Source organism: Bombina bombina, chromosome 1 (genome assembly GCF_027579735.1).
Source record: "Bombina bombina isolate aBomBom1 chromosome 1, aBomBom1.pri, whole genome shotgun sequence".
Classification (NCBI taxonomy): domain Eukaryota; kingdom Metazoa; phylum Chordata; class Amphibia; order Anura; family Bombinatoridae; genus Bombina; species Bombina bombina.
The window spans coordinates 868,172,507-868,191,505 of NC_069499.1; the positions used below are offsets into that span (position 1 = coordinate 868,172,507).

General features: G+C 37.1%; 1 long non-coding RNA gene across 4 annotated transcripts in view; it reads right to left on the bottom strand.

The window, feature by feature from the left end:
* Positions 1-443: 443 nt before the first annotated feature.
* Positions 444-18,999, bottom strand: part of LOC128646076 (uncharacterized) — a 32,332-nt gene continuing 13,776 nt past the window's right edge. For 3 of the 4 annotated variants that reach the window (XR_008400179.1, XR_008400180.1, XR_008400181.1), the window contains 5 exons: positions 17,074-17,155; positions 16,130-16,205; positions 8,205-8,325; positions 2,863-2,950; positions 444-654 (listed from right to left, as the gene is read on the bottom strand). This is a non-coding gene — a long non-coding RNA (uncharacterized LOC128646076). Of the gene's footprint in view, positions 655-2,862; positions 2,951-8,204; positions 8,326-16,129; positions 16,206-16,535; positions 16,709-17,073; positions 17,156-18,999 lie in introns of all 4 variants that reach the window. The other variant, XR_008400182.1, reaches the window with a different exon arrangement.

Here is an 18,999-nt window from a genome sequence, read left to right on the forward strand (position 1 = left end):
AGCTGGAGACAAGGAGGAAATCAATCAATGACTCATGATAGCAAACAACCTACCCTTATTACAAAGGGGTGACGTTTTGTACATGTACAATTTCGTGACCCTCTATGGCTTATTGGATAATAGGGCTCTAAAAACCTGCTACTCCTTATCAATAACCACCCTGTTGCCCAAGGTTGCTGGTGATCCAGATTACAGTAATTCAACCTAATAAAAAAAGTCTGTTGTCCTCTATCAATTGTGGGTGCCTCATGACCCTCCAAATGCTCATGTTCCACCCCAAGCATGAGCCTCTTCCTTCATCCAAGTCCCCAATGAGTTAGATGTCATCATGGATCACCAGAATCTAGCAATGCAAATACTGATGTTCCTCAAGAGCAAGAGGTTTATAACTGTAGAACGTAAACATTTCATATTGTAAAGAGCCAAAAATAAACACACCCATGTAAGAGAAGTCAAAGCTTTATTGACACACAGCAACACAACACTTAAAATAGCAGACAGAGGTCATAAATCCAAATTACATCCATGTTTATCGTTCAAGGTAGTCGAAGAAAAATGCTGCACTTCTGCCATAATCACCTTTTTTTCCCTGTGCACATCGTGTGTGTATATAAGTTTAATTGTTCATCTTTAAAGAGACAGCTATGACAGAACCTGCAATAAAAAATAAAAAAAATTAAAATGAGCACATGGGACAAACATTCATGCCAAACAGAAGTTTCCATCCTACAATACAATCATCTGAACAATAACATAGCTATTTCTTTCTCCCCATACATTTTTTGAAAGTATTGTTGAAATTCCTTAATCTCTAATGGCTGAGTAAGGACTTTATCTTTTACTTTAATGGAAGTTATATTTTTACTCGACTTCTGAAAATTGATCATTTTAGCTAGGAATTTCCCTGTCTTGTTACCATAGGACATGAACTTACTATTCCGCCTAATTTCTGCTTGTGTTTCTCTCGCCATGCACCAGTCATCCCTGTTTTTTAGCATCTAAATACCGTTTCCAGTTCTCACTATTATTCTGTATATATATTTGGTATTTGTTGATGACCTGATTTGTGAGTTGCAACCAATACTTATTATTTGCCTTCTTTGTTTTAACAAAGAAGGCTATTATTTCTCCCCGAGCAACTGCCTTAAATGCCTGCCACAGTATCTCTATATTTTCAACTGATTCTTTATTCTTGGCATAATATTCTTCCCATAAACTAGACAGAAAATTCTGAAATTTCAAATTTGTATATAGGTAATTTGGAAAAAAGAGCCTATTTGGTAAGTTACTGGCGTTAATTATCAGAGAGCAGGACTGGTGCATGATCAGAGATGGTAATTGGGGTGATTGTTGTCTTTTGAACCAGGGTAAACAGATTCTTACTGATCAGAAACATATCAATGCGCGACAGAGATTTGTATGCCTTAGACAAACAAGTATATTCCTTACTGTCTGGGAAAGTATTCCTCCATATATCTAAGAGTTCCAAGTTATAACAAAACTTTTTAAATGTTCTAGTGTCTCTATTCCCCAATTGCTGCCTTACCCGCATGTTGTTTCCTATGTAATAGTCCAGATGCTACCATATTCAGATCCCCACCCAAAATAACATTTCTGTCTGCCCCCATCAATTTGCCTTGAGATTGTTTTCCAAAAACACCTTTTCTTCTCATTTGGGCAATATATATTGCACAATGTTATTTTTTTTTCCCTAACTACATTTCTAGAATAATAAATCTACTTTTCTAAAAATTTGATATTGCAAATTTTTCTTAAACAGTACGGCCACACCTTTTTTCTTGTGCGTACCTGGGGCATATACTACTTCGCCAACCCACCCCCATTTAAGCTTCTGACTTTCTAACTTGTCAAGGTGTGTTTCTTGTAACATACCTATATCTACTTTAAGTTTGTTCAAATGTTGTAACACCGCTTTCCTCTTTATATAATTTATAATAAAATCAAATTATATTAAATTGTGCAATTTGTGCTTTGGCTAGCTCAAAAAAGGGACACAAGTCAAAATTAAACCTTTATGATTCAGATAGAACATGCAATTTTTAACAACTTTCCAATTTACTACCACCATTAAGATGTGCAGTCTTTTTATATTTACACTTTGAGTCACGAGCAGCAACACAGTAAGTACCATGGGCTGTTTGGATTAACTTGATTGGTTAAATATATTGTAATATAATTTGAAAATACCTATTTTATTTGCACTGCCAATTGTACCACAGTCTGCAAAATTTTAAGAACCACTGTTCTAGACAACTAAACTTTTATAGGGTCCTCTTTATAAAAAGGGATTAAAAAAAATAGGAATGTATATTTTTATTTCATTAGGACAACACATTTTATTTTTCCTTCTAAAACAGACAAAAATCTGCACTTCCAGTCCAGTGCTTAAACAATACGCTGCATATTAAAGGAACATGAAACCCCAATTTTTTCTCTCATTAATTAGAAAGAGTGTGCAATTTTAAACATTCTAATTTACTTCTATTATCTACTTTGTTTCATTCTCTTGACATTCTTTGCTTGAAAGCATATCTAGATAGGCTCAGTAGCTGCTGATTGGTGCGTGCACATAGATGCCTCGTGTGATTGGTTCACCCATATGCATTGCTATTTCTTCAACAAAGGATATCTAGAAAATAAAACAAATTAGATAATAGTAAATTTGAATGTTGTTTAAAATTGTATTCTCTAACTGAATCATGAAAGAATTTTTTTGGGTTTAGTGGCCCTTTAAATAAGTCACTGCTATGATCAGTCCGATTACAAAGAAAGTGAGCAAATATGCTATTAACAATTCCTGAATGTCAATACACTACCAAACGCAAAACCGTTCATTCTTACCTAGCTTAATGTCACTGGGCTAAAGTCACAAGTTGTGTTCCAATTATTCAATAGTTGCAGAAAGGCGTTCGATTAGGTTCTCTGTAATCTGTGGGGAAAAAACCAAACACACTTAGCGTAAGAAACCAGACAACTTGATGCTTTAGGTGCATCTAGTATACAAATGTACAGAGCTGTTGCCTTTCCCATATTAGCATAAAAAAACAATTTGATTTGAGAAATGTCCTCCGTCTGTTTTGCATGAAAATCTAAATCAGCTCATCACATAAGGGAAAATTGTGCCAAAGGCAACTTCCCTAAAAAAAAAAAACAATATTGTACACAATATCGTATCAGAGGCGTGCACACAAATAAAATATATGAATCAGACTGTAAAATATGATAGTACAAATCAAAAAAGGCAAAACAAATGATCACACAATTGGGGAAAATTGATTAAGACAGTAGAGAAATATCTGTGACCAGATGATCTCAATCCAATATTATGAGCAGTCAGCTCTTTGAACAGTGAAAAATAAAATGTCCTAAAAGACAAAACGTAGAAGAGATGCCTTATTATGCAGTCTCTCTTATACTTGGAGATTCACATGTATTCAATATACAGGGTATTCACAAGGAGAACGCACGGTGCAATTCAGACAAGCCAAGGCTTCGGAGCCACACAGCCGATTCACTTTCTTCACCAAGGAGCATGAACGCTTGTTGATTCCTCACACCTATGAAAGCATAAGCACCGGGCAAAGAAAATGCCCAATTACACAAATTGAAGTCTTTTCAGAGGATTTCTTGTAACTGTTCCATCAAGGTCAGTCACATCCTGAAGACCCCACCGGTAAAGAAATCTTTGAACCACTGAAGGTATGGAGAGACAAATTGAGGGACCATTTACCTTTTAGTCACTACCTACCCAATTGCTAAGAATCCACAACACATGCTATCAGCTCGTCACATAAGGAAAAAGTGTGCCAAAGGCAACTTCCCTAACTATGCATGGCCAAAAGAACCGATTGCACTCTGCTTCCACTTCCCATGACCACAGAATGTGGGAACAGCCGCACTCTGCTCCCACAGCCAGTAGACACAGTTGGCAGTCACAGAATGAAATGTTTACCTTCTGACCATGTTGAGAAGACATTTCCCTAACTATTTCCCTTAAGCTCAGAGAGATAGCACATGAAGTAAACATTAACTGGGTCTGCGCTCAAGCCATAAAAAACACAAACAATATTGTACACAATATCGTATCAGAGGTGCGCACAAATATATGAAACAGACTGTAAAATGACTGTACAATCAAAAAAGGCAAAACAAATGATCACACAATTGGGGAAAATTGATTAAAGAGACAGTTGAGAAATATCTGTGACCAGATGATCTCAAACCAATATTATGAGCAGTCAGCTCTCTTCGAATGGTGAAAAATACAATGTCCTAAAAGACAAAAGTAGGAGATGCCTTATTATGCAGTCTCTTTTATACTTAGAGATTCACATGTATTCAATATACAGGGTACTCACAAGGAGAATGCACACGGTGCAATTCAGACAAGCCAAGGCTTCGGAGCCGCTCGGCTGTATCACCCTCTCCACCAAGGAGCATGAACGCTTGTTGATTCCTCACACCTATGAAAGCATAAGCACCGGGCAAAGAAAATGCCCGATTGCTGTAATTGAAAGAATGTTTGCCACATCCTGAAGATCCCACCGGTAAAGAAATCTCTTTGAACCACAGAAGGTATGGAGACACAAATTATGACTATGTACCCAAATTGCTAAGAATTCAACACATGCTATCAGCTCATCACATAAGGAAAAGTGTGCCAAAGGCAACTTCCCTAACTATGCATGGCCAAAAGAACCGATTGCACTCTGCTTCCACTTCCCATGACCACAGAATGTGGGAACAGCCGCACTCTGCTCCCACAGCCAGTAGACACAGTTGGCAGTCACAGAATGAAATGTTTACCTTTTGACCATGTTGAGAAGACATTTCCCTACCTATATCCCTTAGGCTCAGAGAGATGGCACATGAAGTAAACCTTAACAACTGGGTCAGCCCTCAAGCCATAAATAAAAAACACCAAACTAACAATATTGTACACAATATCGTATCTGAGGTGCGCACACAAATAAAATATATGGAACGTAAGACTGTAAAATAGGATAGTACAATCAAAAAAGGCAAAACAAATGATCACACAATTGGAGAAAATTGATTAAAAAGTCAGTTGAGAAATATCTGTGACCAGATGATCTCAATACAATATTATGAGCAGGAAAACTGTAATCAAAACAAAAACAGACCGAGTGAAGACCGAGAGCTGCCTTCTTTCTTATACGGACTTTTGTGGGACTGTCTACTTAGACTGTTCATATTGGCTACTACCCAGTGCCACGTGTGTATACACATATATACATTCATCTGTTGATTATAATAATTCTTTTAATCATTTTTGTATTTTATTTTGCTATCTCCACAATTTTTTAAATTTTTTGGGTTTTTATAAATGTATATTTACACTTGGGTAACCCACATTTGTTGATTAGCACCTCCTATAGGTTATCTGTGGTATTACTATCACAGAGTTTCCAGTTTTTAATATTATGAGCAGTCAGTTCTCTTCGAATGGTGAAAAATAAAATGTCCTAAAAGACAAAAGTAGAAGAGATGCCTTATTATGCAGTCTCTTATACTTGGAGATTCACATGTATTCAATATACAGGGTACTCACAAGGAGAATGCACACAGTGCAATTCAGACAAGCCAAGGCTTCGGAGCCGCTCGGCTGATTCACCCTCTCCACCAAGAAGCATGAACGTGTGTTGATTCCTCACACCTATGAAAGCATAAGCACCGGGCAAAGAAAATGCCCAATTACACAAATTGAAGTCTTTTCAGAGGATTTCTTGTAACTGTTCCATCAAGGTCAGTCACATCCTGAAGACCCCACCGGTAAAGAAATTTCTTTGAACCAGTGACGGTATGGAGAGACAAATGGAGGAACCATTTACCTTTTGGTCACTACCTACCCAATTGCTAAGAATCCACAACACATGCTATCAGCTCATCACATAAGGGAAAAGTGTGCCAAAGGCAACTTCCTTAACTATGCATGGCCAAAAGAACCGATTGCACTCTGCTTCCACTTCCCATGACCACAGAATGTGGGAACAGCCGCACTCTGCTCCCACAGCCAGTAGACACAGTTGACAGTCACAGAATGAAATGTTTACCTTCGGACCATGTTGAGAAGACATTTCCCTACCTATACCCCTTAGACTCAGAGAGATAGCACATGAAGTAAACATTAACAACTGGGTCAGCGCTCAAGCCATAAAAAACAAACAATATTGTACACAATATCGTATCAGAGGTGCGCACACAATATATGGAACGTAAGACTGTAAAATAGGATAGTACAATCAAAAAAGAAAAAAAAAAAAAATGCACATAATTGGGGAAAATTGATTAAAAAGACAGAAGACAGTTGAGAAATATCTGTGACCAGATGATCTCAATCCAATATTATGAGCAGTCAGCTCTCTTCGAATGGTGAAAAATAAAATGTCCTAAAAGACAAAAGTAGAAGAGATGCCTTATTATGCAGTCTCTCTTATACTTGGAGATTCACATGTATTAAATATACAGGGTATTCACAAGGAGAACGCACGGTGCAATTCAGACAAGCCAAGGCTTCTGAGCCGCTCGGCCGATTCATCCTCTCCAAGGAGCATGAACGCTTGTTGATTCCTCACACCTATAAAAAGTATAAGCACCGGGCAAAGAAAATGCCCGATTGCTGTAATTGAAAGAATGTTTGCCACATCCTGAAGATCCCACCGGTAAAGAAATCTCTTTGAACCACAGAAGGTATGGAGACACAAATTATGACTATGTACCCAAATTGCTAAGAATTCAACACATGCTATCAGCTCATAACATAAGGAAAAAGTGTGCCAAAGGCAACTTCCCTAACTATGCATGGCCAAAAGAACCGATTGCACTCTGCTTCCACTTCCCATGACCACAGAATGTGGGAACAGCCGCACTCTGCTCCCACAGCCAGTAGACACAGTTGGCAGTCACAGAATGAAATGTTTACCTTCGGACCATGTTAAGAAGAGACATTTCCCTAACTATTTCCCTTAAGCTCAGAGAGATAGCACATGAAGTAAACATTAACAACTGGGTCAGCGCTCAAGCCATAAAAAAACCAAAACAATATTGTACACAATATCGTATTGAGGTGCGCACACAAATAAAATATATGGAACGTAAGACTGTAAAATATAATAGTACAATCAAAAAAGGCAAAACAAATGATCACACAATTGAGGAAAATAGATTAAAAAGTCAGTTGAGAAATATCTGACCAGATGATCTCAATCCAATATTATGAGCAGTCAGTTCTCTTTGAATGGTGAAATATACAATGTCCTAAAAGACAAAAAGTAGAAGAGATGCCTTATTATGCAGTCTCTTATACTTGGAGATTCACATGTATTCAATATACAGGGTACTCACAAGGAGAACGCACGGTGCAATTCAGACAAGCCAAGGCTTCGGAGCCACACGGCCGATTCACTTTCTTCACCAAGGAGCATGAACGCTTGTCGATTCCTCACACCTATGAAAGCATAAAGCACCGGGCAAAGAAAATGCCCAATTACACAAATTGAAGTATTTTCAGAAGATTTCTTGTAACTGTTCCATCAAGGTCAGTCACATCCTGAAGACCCCACCGGTAAAGAAATCTTTCAACCACTGAAGGTTTGGAGAGACAAATGGAGGAACCATTTACCTTTTGGTCACTACCTACCCAATTGCTAAAAATTCACTACACATGCTATCAGCTCATCACATAAGGAAAAAGTGTGCCAAAGGCAACTTCCCTAACTATGCATGGCCAAAAGAACCGATTGCACTCTGCTTCCACTTCCCATGACCACAGAATGTGGGAACAGCCGCACTCTGCTCCCACAGCCAGTAGACACAGTTGGCAGTCACAGAATGAAATGTTTACCTTCTGACCATGTTAAGAAGAGACATTTCCCTACCTATATCCCTTAGGCTCAGAGAGATAGCACATGAAGTAAACATTAACAACTGGGTCTGCGCTCAAGCTATAAAATGCATGAGCACCGGGCAAAGAAAATGTTTGATAGCTGTAATTGAAAGTCTGTTTGCTGATGCAAACACAAATGTAAGTCTTGCCAGTGGTCTATTGACAACTGGTTGAACAGGAGGTCACAACAAATAAAATCTAGCAGTCATTGCAAGTTAATAACAATAAAGCATATGCCATATAGGAAAAGGCAAGAGTAGCTCCAGTCTGCCCTTACCTGTAAACAGTCATCATGGTGCCATTGTAATGAGTGAGAATCATCTAGCGACAGCGTGGAAGCATTTCTTCTGCGTAAACAAGAGGTGAAGTGAGCATCTCTCCATACACGGTCACATATGCTGAGGAAGAAAAAAAAGAAAGCTTTAATGCTCTCGTAGTGCCATATAGATTTTACTGCAATTAGAAAATACCTCTCAAAACCACCTTGGTCCCACTAGAAACTAACAACCGTTATATTTTTCACCACCTCTAAATTTATCTGCACAATAGCAAAATTAGCTTGCATTTTCTAAATACGCTTCCGTAAGTTGTGTCACCTTAAAAACTATTTTACATTTCAGCAGAGGGTATTAGAATACTTTTTTTTTTAGTGTTAAACAAAGTTATAAATTATAAAATGGAGCTCAAAATGTAAAATTTTGAATTAAAGAACCTGAAAGAATTTTATGGATAAAGTGAAAGTGCTCTCCCCAAGACCTTTTTGATTAGGGCACCAGTCTACTATTTTACTGACCCCAGATAAAATGTAAGCCAATATTAAGCTAAAATAGCCAATATTCATTTTTTCCAATGTTTTCTTGCCTAAAGTAAAAAAACTTTTATACAAAATTGTGCAATTAATGTGCGCTTTGTATTATAACATTTTCTGCCAAAGTATTGCACTGCCCCCACTCAGCAACTTCCTCATCCCACCAGGGTGGCTACATTTTCTGTGAGTGTTTTAGCCCTGTATCATAAAATCTATAACCTACAGTGCGCTTTACTTCATACACTACTCCCTTTTCTACAGTTAGTTTTCCTTTCATGGGACTTATCTGTTAATATATTCACAATCAGAAGGGAGATTAAAGGGACAAACCTTTCTGGTCCAGTAATTAAGAGACTATTTCATTTACTTATATTAACAAAATGTACTGTAAATAAACGTAGAAGTGCAAAAAGAGTTCAAGAGATTAAAGTGAACTTCACAATAGAGGAAGAACAAGAGCCTGATAAATAACCATGTACCCATCAAATGATGGTCCCTTTACACAAATACATTGGAATGGGTACACATCACAAAACAATAACACATATGTATATTAGAAAGTGTTCTCCTCAGGGCATATTTAGTGGGTACCACCAGCTAATTTTACTGACCACCTAACTAAAGCCAGTATTCAGATAAAATAAGCAAATAAATATTTGTAGTTCAGATTATCATTTAATCAACCTGTGTTAAACTCAGCAATTAATGTGCGATTTGGTTTAACAAAGGACACTAAACCCATTTGTTTTCTTTCATGGATTAGAGCAGCAATTTTAAGCAACTTTCTAATTTACTCCTATTCATTTTTCTGTTCTCTTGCTATCTTTATTTAAAAAGCAGGAGTGTAAGCTTACCAGCTGGCTCATTTTAAGTTCAGAACCCTGGATAGCGCTTGCTTATGGGTAAGTCGCCAATAAGCAAGCATAACCCAGGTCCTCAACCAAAAGCTAAACATTCCTGCTTTTTAAATAAAGATAGCAAGAGAACAAAGAAAAAGTGATAATGGGATTAAATTAGAAAGTTGCCTGCTCTAAATCATGAAAGCATTTTTGGGGGGGGGAAATTTAGTGTCACTTTAAAGTAAATGTAAAGTTAAAGCGTTTACCTAAAGTGAAACGATAGAAGTTAAAAAAAAAAAAAAAATGAATGAGGGTTTAATTCATGAAATCTTCAAGATATACTTAACCTTCAGATATATTTCACTATAAACGCTACACGGATAAGAGCTCAAGCTCCGGTTGCCATTTTCATCAATTGATTGACAGATGACTCATCTGCAATAAACCAATAGTTTTCCCCCCGGGCAGTGACAATTGTGCAAAGGGACTGAACGCAGACGAGTCATCTGTCAATTGATGAAAATGGCAACCGGAGCTTGCGCTCTTATCCGTGTAGCGTTTATAGTGAAATCTCTCGATAAGTAGATCCTAAAGATTTCAAAAATGAAACTCATTCATTTACCTTCTATCGTTTCACTTTAGGTAAACGCTTTAACTTTACATTCACTTTAAGTAATATTTATAAATAACATCATCTTATGATGAAGGCTGCTAGACATGAAGCCAACGCTATTAGACAATAAGGGCGTTTAAATGACAAAATACTAATTGTGCAACGTGTAATTCGGCTTCCTCTTATTTGCAAGGAGCACTGAAAGATGTTCCTGCAATTAAATATTGCTCGACTAGATTTACATTTTGCAATCTAATACATTAACAATGATTTATTGCTAGGCTTAAACAATCCCCAATTTATATTTTTTGTATAACAGCAAGTTGGAAAAAAAAACCAAAAACTTATACTTCTATTAGCAAATGTACTTTATTTTCATGCAATTCTTTAAGAGCTACTTCTGTAGAAAGTGTGCACTTGTCTGGAGAACTAGAAGGCAGCAGTTTTGCAACAATGCTTTTGAGCACTAGATGGCAGCAGACTACACACAATGTACAATATTGTTACAAGCATTTTTGCTAAACTCCTACAATATGGTTCTCCTGACACATGGATGCTCCTGAACCTATCTGCCTATTTTTTTATTTTGTTTTATTTGTTTTACTTAACATAGGATAATAGAATATAAATTTGCTAATAGACATAACATGATACAGAGACATAGGTTGTCCTGAAAAATGAACAAGATTACCAAAAGTTCTAGTATCAGAGAAAAAATAAAACTGCTGCTGCTGATCAAGGCCTATAGATTGCGTTGTTTTTTGTGGTTTGCTCCCCAAATGTTAAGCTTTTTTGTGAGGTACCCATATAACATACATTAAACATTAGAAAATAACTTTAGTTTACAGAAATAGAATGAGTAAATGCCACCACACGCAAACTTGTAAAGATTCCACTCTCTATTGTATGAGTTAATGTGAAGTGTAAGGAACAGGATCCAACATAACAGATTTGTGAATGTGCGCTGCTTATGTCACGCAGGGTGCAAGAATACGAGAGATGGAAGCTTCATCAATTGGCACCACTAAAAGTTTAAAATAAAAAGTGCAGTTTTGAAGACCGCAGCCAGCACAGGAGGGAAAATAATGTCTTAGCGAGCATTAACCCACTACATGGTGCAGACACATTAAAAGGGACACTAAACCCAATTTTTTTCTTTTTGTGATTCAGATAATGCAATTTTAAGCAAATTTCTAATTTACTCCTAATATCAAATTTTCTTCGTTCTCTTGCTATCTTTATTTAAAAAACAGGAATGTGATGCATATGAGCCAGCCCATTTCTGGTTGAGAACCTGGGGTTATGCTTGCTTATTGGTGGGTAAATGTAAGCTTCCAATAAGCAAGCGCTATCCATGGTGCTGAACCTAAAATGGGCTGGCACCTATGCATCACATTCCTGCTTTTAAAATAAAGATAACAAGAGAAGAAAAATGAATAGGCGTAAATTATAAAGTTGCTTAAAATTCAATGCTCAATCTGAATCATGAAAGAAACCGTTTCGGTTCAATGTACCTTTAATAAGAAGCTACCTAGAACTAAATGCTAATCTGGATTAAGAATCTAAAACACCCCCCCCCCCCAATTAAAAGTATACAGATTGCAAGCAGCAATATACATATGCTATGTTATAGCTCACACATACTACAAAGAAAACACCTACCTATGTATCTACACAAAGAATACCATGAGAATGAAGCAAATCTGTGTGCAAAAAGAAATTGGAGAAGAGAGATTGTGGGTTTAATGTCCCTTTTTAAAGGAATAGTAAGTGGTAGTATCCTTCACTTACAAATGTACATTACCACTTCCTATTCCTTTAAAAGGGATATTAAACCCACAATTTTCCAATTTCTTCTTGCTCTTAAATGTGCTTCATTCTCATGGTATTCTTTGTTGAGTAGATACATAGGTAGGTGTCTGGAGCACTACATAACAGGAAATAGTGCTGCCATATAGTGCTCTTGCAAATGGATAACATTCTTGTAAAACTGCTGCCATTTAGTGCTCTTGCAAATGGATAACATTCTTGTAAAACTGCTGCCATCTAGTGCTCTTGCAAATGGATAACATTCTTGTAAAACTGCTGCCATATAGTGCTCTTGCAAATGGATAACATTCTTGTAAAACTGCTGCCATCTAGTGCTCTTGCAAATGGATAACATTCTTGTAAAACTGCTGCCATCTAGTGCTCTTGCAAATGGATAACATTCTTGTAAAACTGCTGCCATATAGTGCTCTTGCAAATGGATAACATTCTTGTAAAACTGCTGCCATCTAGTGCTCTTGCAAATGGATAACATTCTTGTAAAACTGCTGCCATCTAGTGATCTTGCAAATGGATAACATTCTTGTAAAACTGCTGCCATATAGTGCTCTTGCAAATGGATAACATTCTTGTAAAACTGCTGCCATATAGTGCTCTTGCAAATGGATAACATTCTTGTAAAACTGCTGCCATCTAGTGCTCTTGCACATGGATAACATTCTTGTAAAACTGCTGCCATATAGTGCTCTTGCAAATGGATAACATTCTTGTAAAACTGCTGCCATATAGTGCTCTTGCACATGGATAACATTCTTGTAAAACTGCTGCCATATAGTGCTCTTGCAAATGGATAACATTCTTGTAAAACTGCTGCCATCTAGTGCTCTTGCAAATGGATAACATTCTTGTAAAACTGCTGCCATCTAGTGCTCTTGCAAATGGATAACATTCTTGTAAAACTGCTGCCATATAGTGCTCTTGCACATGGATAACATTCTTGTAAAACTGCTGCCATCTGGTGCTCATGCAAATGGATAACATTCTTGTAAAACTGCTGCCATATAGTGCTCTTGCAAATGGATAACATTCTTGTAAAACTGCTGCCATATAGTGCTCTTGCAAATGGATAACATTCTTGTAAAACTGCTGCCATCTAGTGCTCTTGCACATGGATAACATTCTTGTAAAACTGCTGCCATATAGTGCTCTTGCAAATGGATAACATTCTTGTAAAACTGCTGCCATATAGTGCTCTTGCACATGGATAACATTCTTGTAAAACTGCTGCCATATAGTGCTCTTGCAAATGGATAACATTCTTGTAAAACTGCTGCCATATAGTGCTCTTGCACATGGATAACATTCTTATAAAACTGCTGCCATATAGTGCTCTTGCAAATGGATAACATTCTTGTAAAACTGCTGCCATATAGTGCTCTTGCACATGGATAACATTCTTGTAAAACTGCTGCCATATAGTGCTCTTGCACATGGATAACATTCTTGTAAAACTGCTGCCATATAGTGCTCTTGCACATGGATAACATTCTTGTAAAACTGCTGCCATATAGTGCTCTTGCACATGGATAACATTCTTGTAAAACTGCTGCCATATAGTGCTCTTGCACATGGATAACATTCTTGTAAAACTGCTGCCATCTGGTGCTCTTGCAAATGGATAACATTCTTGTAAAACTGCTGCCATCTAGTGCTCTTGCAAATGGATAACATTCTTGTAAAACTGCTGCCATATAGTGCTCTTGCAAATGGATAACATTCTTGTAAAACTGCTGCCATATAGTGCTCTTGCAAATGGATAACATTCTTGTAAAACTGCTGCCATATAGTGCTCCAGAGCTTACCTCGGCTTAAAAAAATATATATAATTTAATCCCTTCAATGCACAAAGGTGGGGAATCGCCGATCAAAATTGTTTTTTGGTAATCACATGCACTGCAGGCCGGGGACCATTAGTGACCTAATGGACGGCACTCCCAGGCTTCACAGGAGTGCTGGTGATGTCACCACGTACGCACGTGATGACATCACAAAGGGGCTGAACCAGGATGCACCGGTAGCAGAAAGGGAGCTGGATGGGGGATTCCTACAAACCCTAGAGGATAACGTACAGTAGACATGGTGTACACTTTTCTCCTCAACGGCATCCATTTGAATAAATTGTATTCAGGGAACACGTACACCTGGTATCAACTCATTCAGCAATATGCATTGTTTCCGTTTAACCCCTTAACGAACAGTGCCGTACAGGCGCAGTAGTTTATTAGCCCTAAAGGATGCCACTGTCCTGGGCTTTCTGCGGCAATCTAGCTGACAGTGGCGAGATTGCTCTATTCTGCATGTCCCACTCGAGAAAAGAGAGCAGTGTGTGAATCCTACACTGCGCAAAAGGAAAAAAACACTACAGCCACACTTAATCTTACAAGCTACATAATTAACCCCTACACTGTCAGGAATTTCATAAGTCTGTGCCAAGTTCATACTTTACCGTTATCTTGTGGGATTTAACCAAAAATTAATCATAGTAAACTTTCTTTAGCGGAGAACGGAAATAAAGGGACATCTAAGGCGCATGATCCTGTGCTAGTCCTGGGACATAGATGCTTACATTTGGTCTATAATGGGATGAGGCTACCAAAGACACAGAGGTCACATACGGTCATTTTTTACAGAGATACTAAGGTGATATTTTATTGTCAGCCTTTTACAGATTTGCTACATCACTTTCAAATGATTCTGCATTTGGTTGTCTCTTTAAAAGTACAACTCCATCAGATCTGAAACCGTTTGTCTTAATACAGAATTAAAGGAACTGAAGTCAAAAACTTTGAATGATTCAGAAATAACATGCAGTTTAAAGACATCAAAATTTTGCAGTCTTTTTATATTCACACTTTCTAGGGGAACAAGCCCCTACTGAGCACGTGCACAAGCTCACAGGGTATATTTTTCTTTTTAGGAGCATGTCCGTAGGCTCAAGAAGTACGTGCCCATGTCTTAAGCACTGCATAAGCAAAAGGGTTTGCAACAATGCTCAAGACATCCACTCTTAAGCCTACCTCATTATGCTCTTATGAAAAGAAGTTTAAGCAAAAAAAAAGGGGGGGGGGGGGGAGTGTGAGGTACATTATAAAGAGAAGTAAAATAAAGCGTGAGGTACATTATAAAGAGAAGTAAAATAAAGCGTGAGGTACATTATATAGAGAAGTAAAAAAGCGTGAGGTACATTATAAAGAGAAGTAAAATATAAAGCGTGAGGTACATTATAAAGAGAAGTAAAATAAAGCGTGAGGTACATTATAAACAGAAGTAAAATAAAGTTGTACACAAATATTCTGACAGACTGAAGCAAAGAGTTAGTGATCATTACAGCATCCCAGAACCAGTTCTCACCTATAGAGGCAATAGGAAATTAAGTAACTGAACAAGGTACAGTTTATATAGAGGGTGTGCGAGTTCTAGATGTGTTACAATAGTCACATTTTATCTATACTCATGAACCTATGAGATGGTGACAAAACGAGTTGAAATCCTTAAAAATGCCAAATGCTTCAGTTTTGTGATTTGGAAATAAACAATTTTAAAACAGCTTTCCTTATTACTTCTAATAAGCAGGAACAAATAAATAGCTAGCTCCCTTTACTGTAAGATATGTGCATATTCTTTTTTTGACCAGAAATACCAAGAGAAAATTGAAGTAAATTTAGAAATGAGGTAGACATAGATATTCCTTCCACCTGGGCCATGTGAATTTTTAAACCCGGAACCTTAGTGACTTAGCATTAAGTGCCATTGCTATGACAATGAGACTTATGCAATTTTAACAAAACCAAGTAAGCAGAACATAAAAGGGATATGAAACCCAAATGTTCTGGGTAGCGCTTGCCGATTGGTGGCTAAATGTAGCCAATAAATCAGCAAACGCTACCCAGGGTTCTGAATCAAAATGGGTGGCCTCCTAAGCTTACATTCCTGCGTTTTCAAAAAAAGATTAAGAGAACAAAAATTTGATAATATGAGTAAATTGGAAAGTTGCATGCTGTATCTGAATCATGACATAAACATTTGGGTTTTTATATCCCTTTTAGATGCAGGGAAACAAAAATGCAAGCATTGAAAGTTTTAAATGCTACATCTTCACAACCACTCATGCTTACCTGGGCTGATGTAACGGAGAAATGTTTCATGTAGACATTTTGTCCAGTGCTTGAAGATCTTTATATAAAACCAAGTCTATATACAGAAAACAAAATTAGTGTAAGAAACTAGACAACCTGGTGCTCTAAATGCACCCAGTGTACAAAAAGTACAGAGTTAAAGTTGCCTTTCCCATATTTAAGCCAAACATATTATACATAATAATAAATTATACATAATTATAGAAATTTTGTACGATAACCAAAAAAACTGAAATCTGATTAGCTTCCCATGATCATAAACAGTGAGAGCAGCCGCACTCTACACTCACTATCCGTGAACACTTCAGCAGACACAGAATTCAATGTGTTCAGTTACCATACTACGAATTCTAACTTTATACAGAATAATAATAAAACATTATACATATATCTCAACGTAGCGTTCTGAACACGTCTGAGGACGGATGAATCTGGTTGAATCCTTGTCATACTTGAATGGTGTCCCAGCGAAGTCTCATCTTGTGCAGCAGAATGACGTAGCAGATCTTGTGCAGCAGAGGTGTCCTCATGCAGCAAACAGCAGCTTGACCGGATAACCTTAAACAAATGTTAATGGGAGATGCACAGGAGACAGATATACATTCACAATAGACCAAGAAAAAAAAAAATGCCAAAAAGGCATTTGGAGGTAGAGATTGTTATCTGCCTAGCTTTCCATGATCACGGGTGGTGAGAGCAGTCGGCCGCACTGTCCCCACTGCCTATAAACACAGCTGTCAAACACAGAATACAATGTATACCTCATCCTGCCTTCGTTATGGCAAATGATCAAACATCAAATCATAAAACCTTAGCTTAACAGCAGCATTAAGGTTTCTGCTTTATAATTTATAAAGCAGTTTGTTACAAAATTGAATCTAATATATGGGAAAGGCAACAGTAGCCCCAGTCTCTGTCCTTACCAACTTGCAGCCTGGATGTCAGCAGACGCAGTTGAAGTGAAGACCTCTGTATATTATGGCCTCTCGCTTCACATTGCTGCATCTGTTGAGAGGAAACAAAGTTTCAATTCTTGCACAGCAATACATAAGTAGCTATAAAAAGTCATTTTTGTAGCTATCCCTAAAAGGCAAATACAGAGAAGGGGGGTGTAGTGAAGTGTGCTTCTCGCACTGCATGATAAACACAAATACAGAGAAGGGGGGTGTAGTGAAGTGTGCTTCTCGCACTGCATGATAAACACAAATAGGATCATTCATGTACAGATTATAAGAGCAACACTCTTCCCCCCTCCCCCCCCCTCAATATCTGTCTAAAAGGTCATGAAAAGAAAGTATTTTCTATCTTTCACATCTGTTTCCCAATGGTGTATATATAATATATATGTTAACATAACAAAAGTGACATAGGGACACAAACAAAATTAAATTACAACACATAAGAAAAAACAGTAATATTTAAACATGGTTTTAAAATATAACTCTAGGATGCTTGACTTATAAATTAAACATTCACGATTCAATTTGCTTTATTCTTTTTGGTATCCTTTGTTGAAGAATAAAGCCAAGTCGGCTGAAAGGAGCCCAGGAGTGTGCACGTAAAATACAAAGTCTGTCAAAAGAACTGAAATAAGAGGGCCGTCTGCAGAAGCTTAGATACAAGGTAATCAGAGGTAAAAAGTATATTTAATATAACCGTGTTGGTTATGCAAAACTGGGGAATGGGTAATAAAGGGATTATCTATCTTTTAAACAATGACAATTCTGGTGTAGACTATCCCTTTAACAAAAGGATACTAAGCAAAATTGATAACAGAAATAAAATAGGAAACTTGTTTAAATGGATTAGATAGTGATTTTAAAAAGGACAGTTCACCTAAAAATGTTCTCCAATTTAAATTGTTCTCAATGATCCCTTTTACCTGCTGGAGTGCATTTAATGGTTTCTAATTAACTCCTTTACCCCTATTTTGGCATTTGAAATAGCTTATTTAGCTGGTGGTTTCCCAACCTATACTGGAGTCTCAGCTATTGCATAGCCTAAGTAAACACAGCCATCAGAAGAAATTACACTCACAGTGGGGTGCAGGATAGTAAAGTAATACAATTATTATTTTCCATTGTTCCCTCTATGTATTGAGCTTTAGTTTTCCAGAGAAATATAAGATAAGGAAGCAAGTGTGTGTACACATCGTGATAACATAATGAGATCTGATATCAACTGAAACTCAACCCATTGTAATAGGCTGTGGTTTAAAAGCACAAAACCAGCTACTTCATATACACAAATAAACCTGAAAATGCAATTTCTCACATTTTATCTACTGCAGCTGGTATAAACAAGTCATTGAAAATAAATTTATATAAAAACTATTTTATAGTGTACTGTCCCTTTAACACAGTTATATTTATATATAACTTACCTCTGTGATTATCTTGCATCTAAGCCTCTGCAGACTGCCCCTTTATTTGTTCTTTTGACAGACTTGAAGTTTGTGTTATCTATATGAAAAACATGAACTAACACCCTCTAGTGGTGAAAAACCTGTTAAAATGCATTCTTAAGAGGCGGCCTTCAAGGTCTAAGAAATTAGCATATAAACCTCCTGAGTTAAGCTTTCAACTAAGAATACCAAGAGAACAAAGAAAAATTGGTGATAAAAGTAAATTGGAAAATAGTTTAAAATTACATGCCCTATCTGAATCATGAAAGTTTTTTTTGAACTAGACTGTCCCTTTAAGTTTAATTTTTTTTACCACTGGCTGTTATTATGATCCCATGTGCAAGCAAGTAAACATTTACATTAAAAGGGACAGTCTAGTCAAAATTAAACTTTTATTATTCAGATAGGACTTGTAATTTTATTCAACTTTCCAATTTACTTTTAT